Raw genomic sequence first — 16,425 nt, 5'->3', positions numbered from 1 at the left:
CCGCCATCTTCTCATATGTCCCAGCTGACGGTGCCTACGAAGGACAACAGCAAAGAACCAGTCATTATTCCTCCAGGTATGTACCCACAGTTACACACAAGACTACACCACTCACAAAACCCTTCCTGTATGTGTGTTGAGTGTAGGCCTAGCTATGTGTGACGCAGTAGTAAATGAAGCCATGTGGGCCCCTGAAATGGCGGATGCCTGACCTCTAAAGTGGGACAATGGGATTGTGGGGTAACTGCGCTGGCGTTGGACACCGTCGGGGTAGGCGGTCGTAGACCGCGGCGCAATGCTGCATTGGTTACCATTGGACCCTATGGGTCCCAGAAGCCAATGAACAGGTGCGCTGGCGGTGATGATGCGCACCGCCGTGTACGTCACTGCCATTTTCTATCTGTTCAATCACTAGATACCTGACCTTCGACAGGAGAGGACCTACACTGCAAGTGCTGCTGTGACCTCGGTCTGGAAGCGACGATGGCTGCTGCGTCTGGGGAAAGGGCCCCTGCTTTCACTGCACAGGAGTTGGAGAAACTGGTAGACGGGGTCCTCCCCAGTACACGCTACTCTACGGTCCTCCAGACCAACAGGTTAGTACAAAGAGAGCACGTTGTATGGGCTAGGCCTGGGTGGAGAGGGCTGGTTGGAAGAGGGAAGGGGGCAGAGTTCATAGAACATTAATGCATGTGAATGAATGGGCCAAATGGCCAGAGTAGGGAGGGGGCCACTCACAACGACGGTGCAGTTGGTAATGACTGTTCCTCTTCCCTTGTGCATGTCATGTAGGTCAGCGCCCACCAGAAGAGGGACCCTGGGGGCCCACCAGAGACGGGGCACCACCTGCCGTAAGAGATGGAGGACATTCGCCGCTGCAGCAAGAAGACGGCGGAGGCTCAGCTGGGGATGGCCTCCCAACGTGGGAGGGGTGCCTGTCGCACCATGACCCCCCTGATGTTCCGGATCCTGGCGGTGGCCTACCCGGAGTTGGATGGGCGCTTGAGGGCATCACAGCAGACACAAGGGGGTAAGTACACTCTCATTCTGCAGACTTTGCGTGCAGTGGAGGTGTCTGGGTGGGGGAGGTGGGCTGTGGGTGTCCCTAGGCCAGGGCGAGTTAGGTAGGCAAGGCCCCTCCATAATGTAGGCCATGTGGCACTCTACCCCACCTCAGCAGAGTGCCAAGTCGAGGTATAGTTGCCCCTGTGGCATCCATGTGCGCAGATGTCCACCATTGCCATATAGGCCATATCCCAGAAATTGCATGTGCAGAGTGCAGGAGCACGGCGTAATGCAGGGGGCTGCTGCGTTTGTCTTGTCCGCCAACGGTAGCAGTATGCCATGCACTAAAACTCTCTTTCTTCTGTCTCCCCCCCTTTTTCTGCTCTCCCTGTCCTTTTGTACATCAGCATCAACAGGCGGAGGTACAGTGGCACCGGAGCACGAGGGAGCTGCATCCCACATTGCCATGGAGGGCCACACCACGGACTCTGAATGCACCAGTGGGACGGAGGGCGAGGGGAGCTTCACGTCGGCCACCGGATGACCAAGCAGCGACACGGACTCGTTCGACAATGTGGGCTCCCTTGTGGTGGCGGCACCATCTGTGCCCCCCACCTCTACAGGTACAGCCACCACCTCCCCGACCAGCCCCGCCTTCCCAGCAGCCCCTCAGCGTTCGCCCCGTGCCCGCTCACCCAGGAGGGTGGGCATCACCTTCACCCCAGGCACCTCAGGCCCTGCCCCAGTCACCCCTGCTGCCCTCAGTGAGGAGGCCATTGACCTCCTCAGGTCACTCACTGTTGGGCAGTCTACCATTGTGAATGCCATCCAGGGTGTAGAACGAGAGTTGCAACACGGTAATGCATTCCTGGAGGGCATTCATTCTGGTCAGGCTGTCCTTCAGCGAACCCTGCAATCTCTGGCCTCAGCACTGATGGCAGCCATTGTCCCTGTGTCTAGCCTCCCCCCTCCAACTTCCTCCACCCAGACCCAATCTCCTGTACCCCAGCCCATCCCAAGCACACCTACAGACCAGCATGCACACAAGTCAACACACACAAGTAGCTCAAGCAAACATAGGCACCACACACACCACAGGCACTCACGCAAGCCTCACCCACATACAGACACAGCAACATCTACTGCCTCCACTGTGTCCCCCTCCTCCTCTTCTCCCTCCTCCCTCCCAGTCTCGTCTACACACACACCTGCATGCACCACATCTACAGGCAACATGAATCGCACTAGGACACCCAGCACCACAAGCCGCTCACCTGCACTCACCACCTCCACTGCCATTTACACGTCCCCTGTGTCCTCTCCCAGTGTGTCTGTGACGCCCCCTCCCAAAGTACACAAAAGCCGGCAATCACTCACCCAACATCCATCCACCTCACGACAGCCTCCAGTACCTGCACCTGCACCCAAAACAGCTAAAGTGACACCTCTGACAACCACCTCCTCTTCCTCCACTCCCAGACCCCCTCCAGCTACCCATCCCAGTGTTCGTCAGAAACTGTCCCTCTGTAAAGTTGACCTTTTTGCCCCCCCCCTCCAATTCATCAGTCCTGTCGTAGCGCCTCAGCCAAAAAGCCTCCAATACCAGTGGTGCCTGTTCAAGGATTGTGGAGTGCACCGGCCACCAGGGCAGGCAGTAGGACCCGGAGCCAAGGCACTGGCAGCCCACTCCCTGTAAAGGCTCTAAAATTGGAGAGTGGACGACGGGACCGTGTTAAGACTCCTGGTGGTAAAACAACTGACATGGGTTCCAAGGTGATTGGAGAGTCAGCTGTGACTACACCAAAGGTGGGGAAGGGTCAGAGGAAGTCTGCCCAGACTGTTGTGAGTGTCACGGCGGAGAAGTGCGCCATCATTTCCGGCAGTCGAGACACAACCGCCAGCACCGTCGTCACTGGTCCAGAGACTACCGCCAGAGTCACAGCCCAGGAGGGCCCAAGTTTCGTCACTGGTCAGGAGACCACTGCCACCGCCTGAGTCATTGCCCAGGAGGGCACAAGTATCGTCACTGGTCCAGAGACCACTGCCAGAGTCACAGCCCAGGAGGGCCCAAGTATCATCACTGGTCCAGAGACCACCGCCAGAGTCACAGCCCAGGAGGGCCCAAGTATCGTCAGTGGTCAGGAGACCACCGCCAGAGTCACAGCCCAGGAGGGCCCAAGTATCGTCACTGGTCAGGAGACCACCGCCAGAGTCACAGCCCAGGAGGGCCCAAGTATCGTCACTAGTCCAGAGACCACCGCCAGAGTCACAGCCCAGGAGAACCCAAGTATCGTCACTGGTCAGGAGACCACCGCCAGAGTCACAGCCCAGGAGGGCCCAAGTATCGTCACTGGTCAGGAGACCAATGCCACCGCCGGAGTCATTGCCCAGGATGGCACAAGTATCGTCAATGGTCCAGAGACCACCGCCATCGCCGGAGTCAGTGCCCTGGAGGGCCCCGGCTGCCACAGCCCCGCTGGGCAATGATGAAACGTCATGCCACACACCAATGTCCAGTGTAGAGAATGTCATGCCACACACCAATGTTCAGTGTAGAAGACGTCATGCCACACACCAATGTCCAGTGAAGAGAACGTCATGCCACACACCAATGTCCTTATCAGAACCGCCATGTCAAAGCATCGCTGAACAGGGCAAAGACCGCCATGGCAAAGCACCGCTGAACAGTCCTGAACCGCCATGTCAAAGCACCGCTGAACAGGGCAAAGACCGCCATGGCAAAGCACCGCTGAACAGGGCAAAGACCGCCATGGCAAAGCACCACTGAACAGTCCTGAACCGCCATGTCAAAGCACCGCTGAACAGGGCAAAGACGGCCATGGCAAAGCACCGCTGAACAGTCCTGAACCGCCATGGCAAAGCACCGCTGAACAGGGCAAAGACCGCCATGGCAAAGCACCGCTGAACAGTCCTGAACCGCCATGTCAAAGCACCACTGAACAGGGCAAAGACCGCCATGGCAAAGCACCACTGAACAGGGCAAGCACCGGGTAGGAATGAATGGACCGCCACATCCTTATCCCATGTGCAGCTGGGACAGTGACAGGACACGACCTTTCACGGGGAGACTCATCCAGTCTGGGCACCAGTCCCCCCCAGTACCAGTAGAGACCTGCATCAACTTGAGAGACTGTGGCTTTGCACTCCCCAGGATGGCACAGTGGGCAAACCACCCACTGTATAGACTTGAGAGACTGTGGCTTTGCACTCCCCAGGATGGCACAGTGGGCAAACCACCCACTGTAGAGACTTGAGAGACTGTGGCTTTGCACTCCCCAGGATGGCACAGTGGGCAAACCACCCACTGTAGAGACTTGAGAGACTGTGGCTTTGCACTCCCCAGGATGGCACAGTGGACAAACCAGCCACTGTAGAGACTTGAGAGACTGTGGCTTTGCACTCCCCAGGATGGCACAGTGGGCAAACCACCCATTGTAGAGACTTGAGAGACTGTGGCTTTGCACTCCCCAGGATGGCATAAATGGGCATGGAGCCCCTTCGTGGATCTGGCTTTGCAGTCATCCGGCTGAGGTGCCCCCCCCTTCCCTTCCCCCTGAGGTGCCTGTAGTATTTCTATCTGATGCCCCGGCAGTGTTCTCTACGATTGTGGCCAGGTATCGTTTGTGGGCCTCGCCCATGCATTTTTGGACTGATGGTGCACGGACATTGTTATGTACATATCTGCACTACTTCTCGTATTGTATATAATTATGACAGATTTTCAAATATATATCTGTATTTTTTTGTATGACATGTATATTGGCACATTACATTGTTTGACCGATTTTCGCTTTGTGTTTTCATTCTTCCGGGGGGATTGTGGGTTGTTACTGTGATTTTTTGTGAATGCATTGGTGTGTATGTTGTAATATGCGAGGGTGGGGGTGGGGGTGTTTGGTGGGTGTCCCCCTAACTTTCGCCTCCCCCATGTCGTAGGTGCAGTACTCACCGTTGTCTTCGGCGTCTACGTAGCTGTTGGTCATAGAGGAGCAGAAACACAAGGGCAGGGAGTATTTGGAGTTCCAGCTCCATGGAGTCCTCGTGGGATATGTTCAGGTAAGCGTTTTCCCATAGCAAAAGCTGTTTCCGCCGTGTTTTTATCCATGGTGAATCCGCCCCAGAAAAGGTGGCGGATTGGCGGGTTGTAATACTGTGGGCGGTACATTGTCTCCCGCCTGTTTGTTGGCGGTGACCGCCGCGCTGCTTGTCTGTACCGCCGTGGCGGGCGAAGTGTTAAAGTGGCTGTCTTTGTTGGCGGTTTCCGCCAGGGTCATAATTCCCTTTTTTTGTCCGCCAGCCTGTCTGCGGTATTTCCGCAGCTTTAACACTGTCCGCCAGGGTTGTAATGACCCCCATAATTTTCATATTGTGTGTTCTAACCTTTTTCTTACTACAGGCCTCCTTCCCAGCTGTTCCCTTCCTAATCCACTCTTCCCCTCTTGAACTCTCTCAGCCTCTGTGATTTATCTATCAGAATCTTGGAGCTGTTCAGTGATGGACGTGTTGGGAACGTGCACAGACCCCAGGGATCTGGTGACTCTGACAGTCCCCAAACACATGTGATGCCCACATCACTGCAAGTCACTCCATGATGCATTCCAACAGTCAGGGCACAATCCCCAATCATTATACTGGTGCAGTGCACTTCTCAACATGAATCCATATCAAGGGTACATATGAACATAAAGTGGATTCACACTCTGGCCCTACCTGTCATGTCCCTCATTGCTACTGTAGTTTTACATGACTAATGACATGCTATGATGCATGAAGGTATCTGTCAGACAACATATGATGGTGACACACTCCTGTCTGTGGCACCAGAAGAAATGGACCACCATTGCAGATGTACCATTACAACAACAGCTCCCCATGCACATATATGTCAGGCTCCAAACATCATCCCATCAACATAGGTAGCACATGCACAAAACAGCAGCATCAATATGTCAGTCAGACAATTTTTTATTCGGCAAATTGCCATAAAAGCACAAGTCCATTTTATACAGATAAAAATAATTAAAATGCATCACAGAGTATGTAGGGGAATAATTACATTACTTTTTATAGGCATCACCCTAATCTGAACCTAATTACGGTACTGTGTCGGTACTATACAGATTCTTATTAATTCCTACTAACAATAACAGAACTAACAGATTTTAAAACCATTATAAATATGCAAAAGGATAAAATATGACAGTTGTTTATTTATGTTAAAAAATCACAGGTTCATTTTAAAATCTTAGCCGTATCCAAGCTGAACTAATATACAGCTGCGTCAACCAGTTCATATTGTTTCCTGATAGCAATGGCAGACCTAATAAAATGTAATACAGAGAAACAGATTTGAATTGTTGGCAGTTTTTGAACATAAGTCAATGTATCCTTATGGAGTATGAATTTTAGTTTGCGTAGACAGGGCAGTATAAAAACATGTCTAGGGACAGTATATAGCGTACAAAATAGAAAGAAGTTGCCAAATACATTGTTTAGGGAAGGTCACTCTAAAATGTATTAAATGTAATCTAAATGAGGATAAGAAAGAGCTTAATAGTGGGCTCGAGAATGAAGATAAATAGGGTTCCATAGTAACCGTAGTTGAAATTTGGGCATAAGGGTCAAAAGTTTTCAATTTCAAAGCCCCATGGAGTCTAAGTTTCAAAATATACTCAGTGTGCCATTTTTTCACCAGCTCCTTTGCATTTATAGGTATGGACTTTGGATCAGTGAACATATTCTCAAGCCCCAGATTTCAAAAAGATGTTTGCAAATATGAAAACCATGGAATTCTATTTGTTTTATCCATTTGAATACAATTAGTCATGCAATCTTGTACCAAGCTAGCCTCAGGGTTACTCCAGCATCTAAGCCACAATAAAAGAGGGGCAACAGTAATCAGGCACTCTGTATGCTGTAAACCTAATTCCTCATGGTAGATTATATTTGCTACATTCTTGGGAACCAGCAATAATCTATGAGCATATTTGTTCACAACACGTTGAAGCAAGTCTACTTTAGCATAAACCCACAGACCGGCCCCATATATGGCTGCTGATACACATTTAGAGTTAGAAAGCATAATTACCTGGTGTTTTGGTCTATGACCGAGTTTGCGAGCGAAGCAAAAAATCGCTTCAACGTTTCTCACCATTTGCTGAGTCTTAATTTTAAAATGAGAATTCAATACCATGGAGGAACTTACATGCATACCTAAATAACAGAAGTCTCTCACTTTGTTAATGGTATTTCCTCCCATGGAAAACACTTTGGGCCTGATTACAACTTTGGAGGAAGGTGTTAATCCGTCTCATATGTGACGGATATAGCACCAGCCATATTACGAGTCTATTATATCCTATGGAACTCGTAATACGGCTGGTGGTATATCCGTCACATTTGGGACGGATTAACACCTCCTCCAAAGTTGTATTCAGGCCCTTTGTGTTTTGAGGGCCGCAAGTCATAACATACGTCTCTGTGAAGTTTACTTTCAGATCAAGATCCTGTATAAAAGTTTAAAAAAGGTCCACCTTTTAAGGCCTTGAAGACCATTAGCTGTGCGCGCAATTAAAACCGCCTCATCAGCATACAATAAGACTGGGAGCTGTCTCTGTCCCATCCTAGGGAAATCATTACCATTTTTTACTAGGAAGTCATAAAGACCATTAATATATAACAGAAATAGGAATGGTGGTAGGATACAGCCCTGTCTCACTCCCTGCCTTGATGGAAAAGGGTGGGTTCTTTCACCATGCGTACCAAACTGCACTGAAACCCATTAGGTCAGTATGTAAGCTCTTTATTAACTCCAGCAAGTTCAAATCGATCCCCACAGGTTCCATAATTTGCCAACGTTTTCCTCTGTTTACCAGATAAAAGGCACTTGAGAGATTAACAAATTCCATATGAATGGATTATTTTCTAACAGTGACATATTTACTAAGAATAAGGTGCAAATTTAGTGCTTGTTCTACAGTACCTAGGCCAGGTCTAAAACCATATTGAATTGGTGAAAGAATCTTTGCCTTCGTCACTCAATCCTCCAGCCGTGACAGGATCACACTCCCCAAAATCTTGGCAGTAGAGTCTATAAGGGAGATTGGCTATAGCAGATTGGGTCTTCTCTATTACCCTTTTTAAATATAGGGATAATTATGGCCAACTTCCATGATTACTACACTTCTTTGAACATTTGTAACTAGAGGATCCCAAAGATTTGGCATAGATTTAAAAAGGTCAACAGGGACCCCATCAGGACCGGGAGCCTTTCCTGGTCTCGAATGGTTGATTGCTGTGATGACCTCATGATGGTCAAAAGATATTTCTATTATATTTGAGTTAGATCCCACGGACTTCTGGTTAATACTATCAGCCCCCTCCAGTTGAAAATCATTTTCAGGCTGAAATACCCTCATAAAGTGATTCACCCAGACAGCTTCTGAGATCAGACAATCATCATCCTGATATCATGTTCAGAGAAGTATGGGTGATTTACCACCCTCCAAAGTTTTGATGTATCCTTCAATTCAGTAGCTGACAAAATCTCTTCCCATGCTTTCATTCCAATTTCCGATTTCCTCTCTTCTAACGTTGCCTTATACTGTTCCCTTGCTAGTTTAACTAGATCACTAATAAGAATGAAATCAATAATACTCCCTTTAAAATCCCCTGTAAACGTAGGGATTTAAAAAAAATATTTGTGGGGGCTTTCTCCCTTGCATATACAAGATCAAACTTATAAATAAAACAATTTAAAACTTCATCTGAATTTGAATGAATGAAATTGGTTGTCTTCTTTCTACCCTCAATAGAAGTGCTGCATGAATGTGAAGGTTTCTGATGGCATAAGGGCGTATTAAAGTCTCCTACCCATATCATGATTAGCTCTTTATCCTGGAGCCGAGTGAATGAGTCAAGAAAATCTATTACCTCCTCAAGGCTTCCCTTTAGGAGACTGCATGGTATATTATTATAAAAAGTTATTAACAGGATACCTTTGCTCCCCTCAATTAACAATAAGACATTGAAAAAATGGGATGAGGACCAGATTGGAGTTGCCTCCATTTTTTGTAGTTGTAATGAGACAAGAACCAAAAGACCCCTTCTTGCCCTTCCCGCTGTGGAGGCAGTTGCTGGTTGATGTAAGGATAAATAACCATCCAATAAAAGAGGGTCCCTTGACCAAGTCTCCTGCGAACAAACTATATCATATATAGATATGAATTTCAGCCAATATGGATTTTTTATCTTAGACCGAAGCCCCGCAACATTCCTGCTAGTTATTGTTAAAGGTTTAAAACCTAATCCTGCCGCCAGTTCTTTCCTAGTGGTAATAGGGAAAGAAACACCAGGGGAAGTGCCTGTCTCAGCAAGCCCTTCCTCTGATAAGAATGTATCATGCCCATCTCCTTCCGTTACCCCACCAAATCATCCCTCATAAACCTATCTATATCTGTGAGTCAATCATTCTCGTCTAATGGATTAAGGACCTGACAACGATTGGTGATGGGAGCATTTGTCCGAACTTTGACAGAAGAAGACCTTGATTATGTTTACACTAAACAACTGTGGAGCAAGCAAAAAAAGTAGTAGGGTCATAGAAGTGGCTTAATGGATAGGTTTGAATCCCTTCTTTGGTCCTGACACAATGGTTCAGGTCAGCCAACTAGTGCTTGACTAGATAAGGGTTAGCAAAATTAATCAGAACACATTCCCCCTCATATACTTTCTTTGATGAACCAACCCATTTCACTCCACGTGCCATAAGTATCTTATTATATAGGTCTCCTTAATATCTAGATTTAATCTTCAACCAATGGGCAGACTTCCTCATTAAGGCTTGGGTATCTTCATTATGGCAGGCGTCCAGGGGGGGCACAGTTGCTAGAACCCAAACATACGGCGTACATTGAGGAGGTAGTTGCAGCATCTCTTCTCGAGTATTATCTGAATTAATAGAAGGAGGAATGAAGCACCGAGAGTGTGATCCCTTTCGATTCTCCGGACATGGCTTGGACTCCGTCCAGCACCATCTGAAAATGTAACCAAGGATGAACCAATTTCATTGGATGGAAGGTTGAGTGATACAGATATGGATTATAAGGAGTATGGAACTCATGCTGATATGTAGACTCAAAGACTGTTGGCTACAGTGATGACACATTACTCATGTCAATGCACATTCTCCACTTACCAAGGGAAAGTAGTTTGCTACAGCTGCCACAAATTAGCCATGTAAATCATGTCACATGTATGATGGACACCTTTCCATCACAGACTGCAGTGAGGCATCAGTACTCATCATACACTGAAGATAACTAGCTCCTGGGTAACAGATGTCAACCTACACATATTCCCAGACACATGGCAGAGGACTGTGATCCACATCCTACTTACCTTTGATGCCTTTATCATGCGGAACAGCGCATTTCCACAGCTGAAGACACAACTGTACTCAGAGAGGGGGCTAGTTGGTAAGTCACATATGTCTTGTTTGTATGCTATGTCTGCTGTTAGAGAGACAATGCTTGGGACTCATGGTTGCACATATGTTGCATTCCCTTACAGGTGACTCTGCATACCCAAACTGTCCATGGTTGTTGACACCGGTGAGGAACCCAACTACACCAGGGGAAATCTGCTTTAGTGAGGCTTATAGAAGGACACAGCGTGTCGTGGAGTGGGCTTTTTGGCTCCTGAAGGCCAGATTTCATTGTATGGACAAGGCTGGTGGAGCCCTCCTCTACTCACCCAGAAACGTGTATAAGATCATTGTGGCCTGCTGCATGCTCCACAACTTTGCCCTGAGGAGAAGTATCCCATATATTCCAGATGAGGGAGAGCTAGCAGCACCACCGACTGAGCCTCTTGAAATGCCAAGTGAGGATGACAGTGATGAGGATGAAGGTGGAGACATGAGGGCAGATCTCATCAATGACTACTTCACTTGAGTGTAAGTATGTGATGTTATGTGATTACTGTAAACTTCGTACTTGTATAGCGCACTACTCACCCGTTAGGGTCTCAAGGCGCTGTACGCATACCGCTGTGGAACCCCTCCTGGCTTTCCCTGTGAGGCGCCCACTCCTGGGCCACCTCCAAGGTGAAGCCAGGCATCCCAGCGCTGTTGGGGCAGTTGTGGAGATTAAGCAAGCTATTGCCCAGAGTTACAGAGTGGGATCCATGAATTAGATTAGGCACCGATGTGAGAATTATCAGGTCTGAGGAAATTGAGCCCAAAACCCGCTGAGGCGGGAATTGAACCCTGGTCCCGGGCCAGATTTCTGCATTAGGGTCTGCCGCTATAACCATTGAGCCACACTTCTCCACCTGTGACTTGATGGGGAACTGCAGGGGTCAGGATGTGTTGAGTAGGGTATCTCTTTTTCCAAGAGACAGGGCATCTTATGCTATGCATTACACAGGCAACGTTTGCTAGCTAAGTCAGACTTTAGCATGTGACTAACTTCTTACCTTGATAATCTGCTTTGTTTGACTCAGTCTCATTGTAATGTCAGTGGATCAACTGAAGCTTGTAATGATAATTGGGTCATATGTATGCCTTTACCTGCCTGAATACCTAGTATTGTATTCCTTTTTCCAGGTGTCTTTACCATGTCATCCTCATGTGGGCATTTTAGAGTTGTGCCATTGGCAGGTAGCTGTTGCTGATCTGACACCAGAAGTGGACATGGATTGCTCCAGGTAATGTTGGTCACAGATTTGGGGTCTATGAGTCCTGTGCTCAAGCAGTCTGGACAGCGGGTGGGTAGGATTCTGTAATATACAATACACGTTTGCTGTGATGTGTTGGTCCAATGGTCTTATGTGTGTGATCATGTCGTCTTGCAACATGTCACCCTGTGCAATCCATTCATTCTACTTTTACACTATGTTGGCATTGATCCTGTGAGATCTTTTTGTGGCTGTTGATGTGTTTTCTCATTGCAGGCCAGTGTGCCTGTGCCACAACACTGACACAGGTTCAATCAATCAATCAATCAAAAAATGTATTAAGTGCGCTACTCACCCGGAAGGGTTTCAAGGCGCTGTGGGGGTAGGAGGGAGGAAGGTAGGGGGAATGCCCATTTACTGCTCAAAAAGCCATGTCTTTAGGTGCTTTCTGAAAGTCGGGAGGTCCTGGGTTTTGAGTAGGTTGTTGGGGAGGGAGTTCCAGGTCTTGGGGGCGAGGTGGTGCCTCTGGAGGTGGTGCGTTGGATGCGGGGGACTGTGGCGAGGGCGAGGTGAGCAGAGGAGTCGAGTTGGTGCGTGGAAGTTCACTCGTTTGTAGAGGTAGGCTGGTCCAGTGTTGTGGATGGATTTGTAGGCGTGGATGAGGATTTTGAAGGCAATTCTTTTTCTGATGGGCAGCCAGTGAAGGGTTCTGAGGTGAGCGGAGATGTGTTTGTGGCATGGGAGGTTGAGGATGAGGCGTGAGGCTGCGTTCTGGATATGCTGGAGTTTCTGCTGAAGCTTGGCTGTGGTACCAGCGTAGAGGGCGTTTCCGTAGTCCAGTCTGCTGCTGATGAGTGCATGGGTGATGGTTTTTCTATTTTCTATGGGAATCCATTTGAAGGTCTTCCGTAGCATGCAAAGGGTGTTGAAACAGGGGGATGATATGGTGTTGTCAACACCAGAGCAATACTCGCTCTATTGGCGACAAAAATGCAAAAACCCAGCACTTTCAAAACAAAGTAATTTATGCATTGTGCTGATATGTTGTGGTTTAACCTTTTGCATTGCAGAGTTCAATCCTGAAAACTTATTTTTAATATGCTTACAAATACTGTTCCTTTGCAATGTATTGCTGCAGGTTTTCAGAGTGTGTTAGGGTGTGGCCCCTTTCCAGGGCCTTCCAGAGACTTTCCCTGCAACATGCCTGGGCGTGGTTCTGGGCTGGGCCAAGACTCTATAAAAGAGAGCCAGCCCAACTCCCAGTGCTCACTATTCTGAGGTCCCGGTGCAGAGCAGAAGCTTCTTCCGGAGCTCCTGTCCCGGGGCCTATTTGGATCTTCCAGTCTTCTGCCCTAATCCTTCATTGGTGATCATTGTTCCAGGCGGTAAGATGGTGGTTGGACTGTCCTGACACTGTTATTTAGAATTTTCATATTCTTGGTTTAAATTCTTAAATGAGTAACAGATTACTTGCGCACTACCATTTCTTGATATTTATATGGTAGTTTACAAATAGGCAAGACGCGCAATTTATTTCATAAATGTTTGACTTTGTTATTCATTGCGCGCTACCATTTCTTGACATTTACATGGTGGCTTAAGAATCGGCAAGACGCGCAATTCGTTTTATGGTGTTTAAACATTGTTGTCCATTGAGCGCTACTATTTCTTGACATTTACGTGATGTTTTATGAATTGGCAAGATGCACAACTCGTTTCATGAGCATTTAACCTTGTTGTTCATTGCGCGCTACCATTTCTTGGCATTTTACATGGTGGCTTAAGAATCTGCAAAAGAAGCGCGATTCTCTTCATTGTACTTTGATCTTGTTATTTATTGTGAGCTGTTATTCCTTGACATTTACATCGTGTTTTACGAATCGGCAAGACGCGCGATTCGATTAATGATGATTTGACTTTGATATTCATTGCGTGCTACCATTTCTTGGTATTTTACATGGTAACACTCGAATTGGCAAGACGCACAATTTTCTCCTCGAGTTTAATTCTTGGTTTAATTCTTTAATGAGTAACAGATTACTTGCACGCTACCATTTCTTGACATTTATATGGTAGTTTACAAATAGGCAAGACGCGCAATTTGTTTCATAAAGGTTTGACTTTGTTATTCATTGCGTGCTACCATTTTTTGACATTTGCATGGTGGCTTAAGAATTGGCAAGACGCGCGATTCGTTTTATGGTGTTTAAACATTGTTGTCCATTGCACGCTACTATTTCTTGACATTTACATGAAGTTTTACGAATTGGCAAGACGCACAACTCGTTTCATGAGCATTTAACTTTGTTGTTCATTGTGCTACCATTTCTTGACATTTTACATGGTGGCTTAAGAATCGGCAAAAGAAGCGCGATTCGTTTCATTGTGCTTTGATCTCGTTATTTATTGTGAGCTGTTATTCCATGACATTTACATCGTGTTTTATGAATCGGCAAGACGCGCAATTCGATTAATGATGATTTGACTTTGATATTCATTGCGTGCTACCATTTCTTGGTATTTTACATGGTAACACTCGAATTGGCAAGACTCACAATTCTCTCCTCGAGTTTAATTCATGTTGTTTATTGTATGCTACTAATCTAAGATATTTATTATGTAATATTCGAGTTGACAAGTTATGTGATTTGTTTCCTGAATCCATATTTTGTTATTCATGTTGCTCAATCCTTTTATGGTGTTTACTATATATATATATATCTGCAATATGCGCAATTTGTGTTGAAACATTTTAAGAGTACACAGAAGGCCAGAGTTTCTAGATGTAATATTGTATGGTCCCAGTGTACATCCTCAAAACAGGATTTATATGACTAGTTTAAAATTTTGTCAGAATGTTTTTTCTGATTCTCATGTAAAGGAAAGTACTTGAATAAGAAAGATTTCATTTAATTCATCTTGATTCCCCTACAGGTATCCGGCCATCTTGAAACTTAGGGGGTCATTCTGACCCTGGCGGTCGGTGATAAAGCGGCAGCCAATCCGCCAACAGGCTGGCGGTCCAAAAAATGGAATTCTGACCCTGGCGGGAACCGCCAACACAGCCCGCCACTTTAACACTCCGACCGCCACGGCGGGACAGACAAACAGCGCGGCGGTCACCGCCAACAGGCAGGCGGCAGACAATGTACCGCCCACCCTATCACAACTCACCAACCCGCCACCTTTTCTGGGGCAGGAGCCCCGCCGATAAAAACACAGCGGAAACAGACTACGAATGGGAAAACGCTCACCTCTATACACTCCACGAGGACGGAGGACAGCATGGAGCCTGAATTGAACATCCTACCTGCTCTCGTCTACCTGCTCATCTACCACGAGTACGAACTCCGGCGCAGACAACAACGGTGAGTACCGCACCTACGACACAGGGGAGGGGGGGAGGAGGAAGGGTTACGGGCACACACATACGCATTACACCCACCCCCCAACTATCTACACACCAATGCAGAGCACCAAGTCAAAGTGACCCCACCCAAACCCCCCGGAATAACGAAAAGATAAGATTAAAGTGAGAAACAACATTTATGTAAAAAATAGGTTCATTGAAGTCATGGTAAAATAGGAAAAAGAAATAAAAAAATCCAAGTGTGAACATAAATAGAGGCAAAAAGTCACGCACAGTCACTGAAATTGCTAATGTCCGTGGGCCAAAGTGTATCAACACATGGGCAAAGCCCACACAGGAGACCTGAGTGCGTTGGAGAGAACACTGCAGGGGCATCAGATGATAAAACTACAGGCACCTCAGGGGGAAGGGAAGGGGGGGCACCACAGCCACATGAGTCCACGACGCCAGATCCAAGAAGGGGCCACCATGCCCACTGTTCAATCCTGGGGAGTGCAAAGCCACAGTCTCTCAAGTCTCACAAGTGGGTGGCTTGCCCACTGTCATATCCTGGGGAGTGCAAAGCCACAGTCCATTAAGTGGATAACAGTCTCCAGAGGCAATGGAGGAGGCAGGGTGGCCCGAGTGCAGCGTGAACATTAGCACAACACAGAACCGGCACTGTCAATGGGCCAGCGGTGCTTGAGACGGCGGGACCCAGCGGAGCGGTGCTTGAGACGGCGGGGCCCAGCGGAGCGGTGCTTGACAGGAAGGGCCCAGCGGAGCGGTGCTTGACAGGAAGGGCCCAGCGGAGCGGTGCTTGACAGGAAGGGCCCAGCGGAGCGGTGCTTGAGACGGCGGGGCCCAGCGGAGCGGTGCTTGAGAGGAAGGGCCCAGCGGAGCGGTGCTTGACAGGAAGGGCCCAGCGGAGTGGTGCTTGACAGGAAGGGCCCAGCGGAGCGGTGCTTGAGACGACGGGGCGGCCCAGCAGAGCAGTGCTTGACAGGAAGGGCCCAGCTGAGCGGTGCTTGACAGGAAGGGCCCAGCGGAGCGGTGCTTGACAGGAATGGCCCAGCGGAGTGGTGCTTGAGACGGCGGGGCCCAGCGGAGCGGTGCTTGACAGGAAGGGCCCAGCGGAGCGGTGCTTGACAGGAAGGGCCCAGCGGAGCGGTGCTTGAGACGGCGGGGCCCAGCGGAGCGGTGCTTGACAGGAAGGGCCCAGCGGAGCGGGGCTTGACAGGAAGGGCCCCTGTTCAGCGGTGCTCCTCCCGGCGGGGCCCTGATCAGCGGTGCCTTTCTGGACGGCGGGGCCCTGTTCAGCGGTGCCTTTCTGCACGGCGGGGCCCTGTTCAGCGGTGCCTTTCTGGACGGCG

The sequence above is a fragment of the Pleurodeles waltl genome, chromosome 4_1, assembly GCF_031143425.1.
Source record: "Pleurodeles waltl isolate 20211129_DDA chromosome 4_1, aPleWal1.hap1.20221129, whole genome shotgun sequence".
NCBI classification, from domain to species: Eukaryota; Metazoa; Chordata; class Amphibia; order Caudata; family Salamandridae; genus Pleurodeles; species Pleurodeles waltl.
This window is presented reverse-complemented; position numbering follows the sequence as displayed.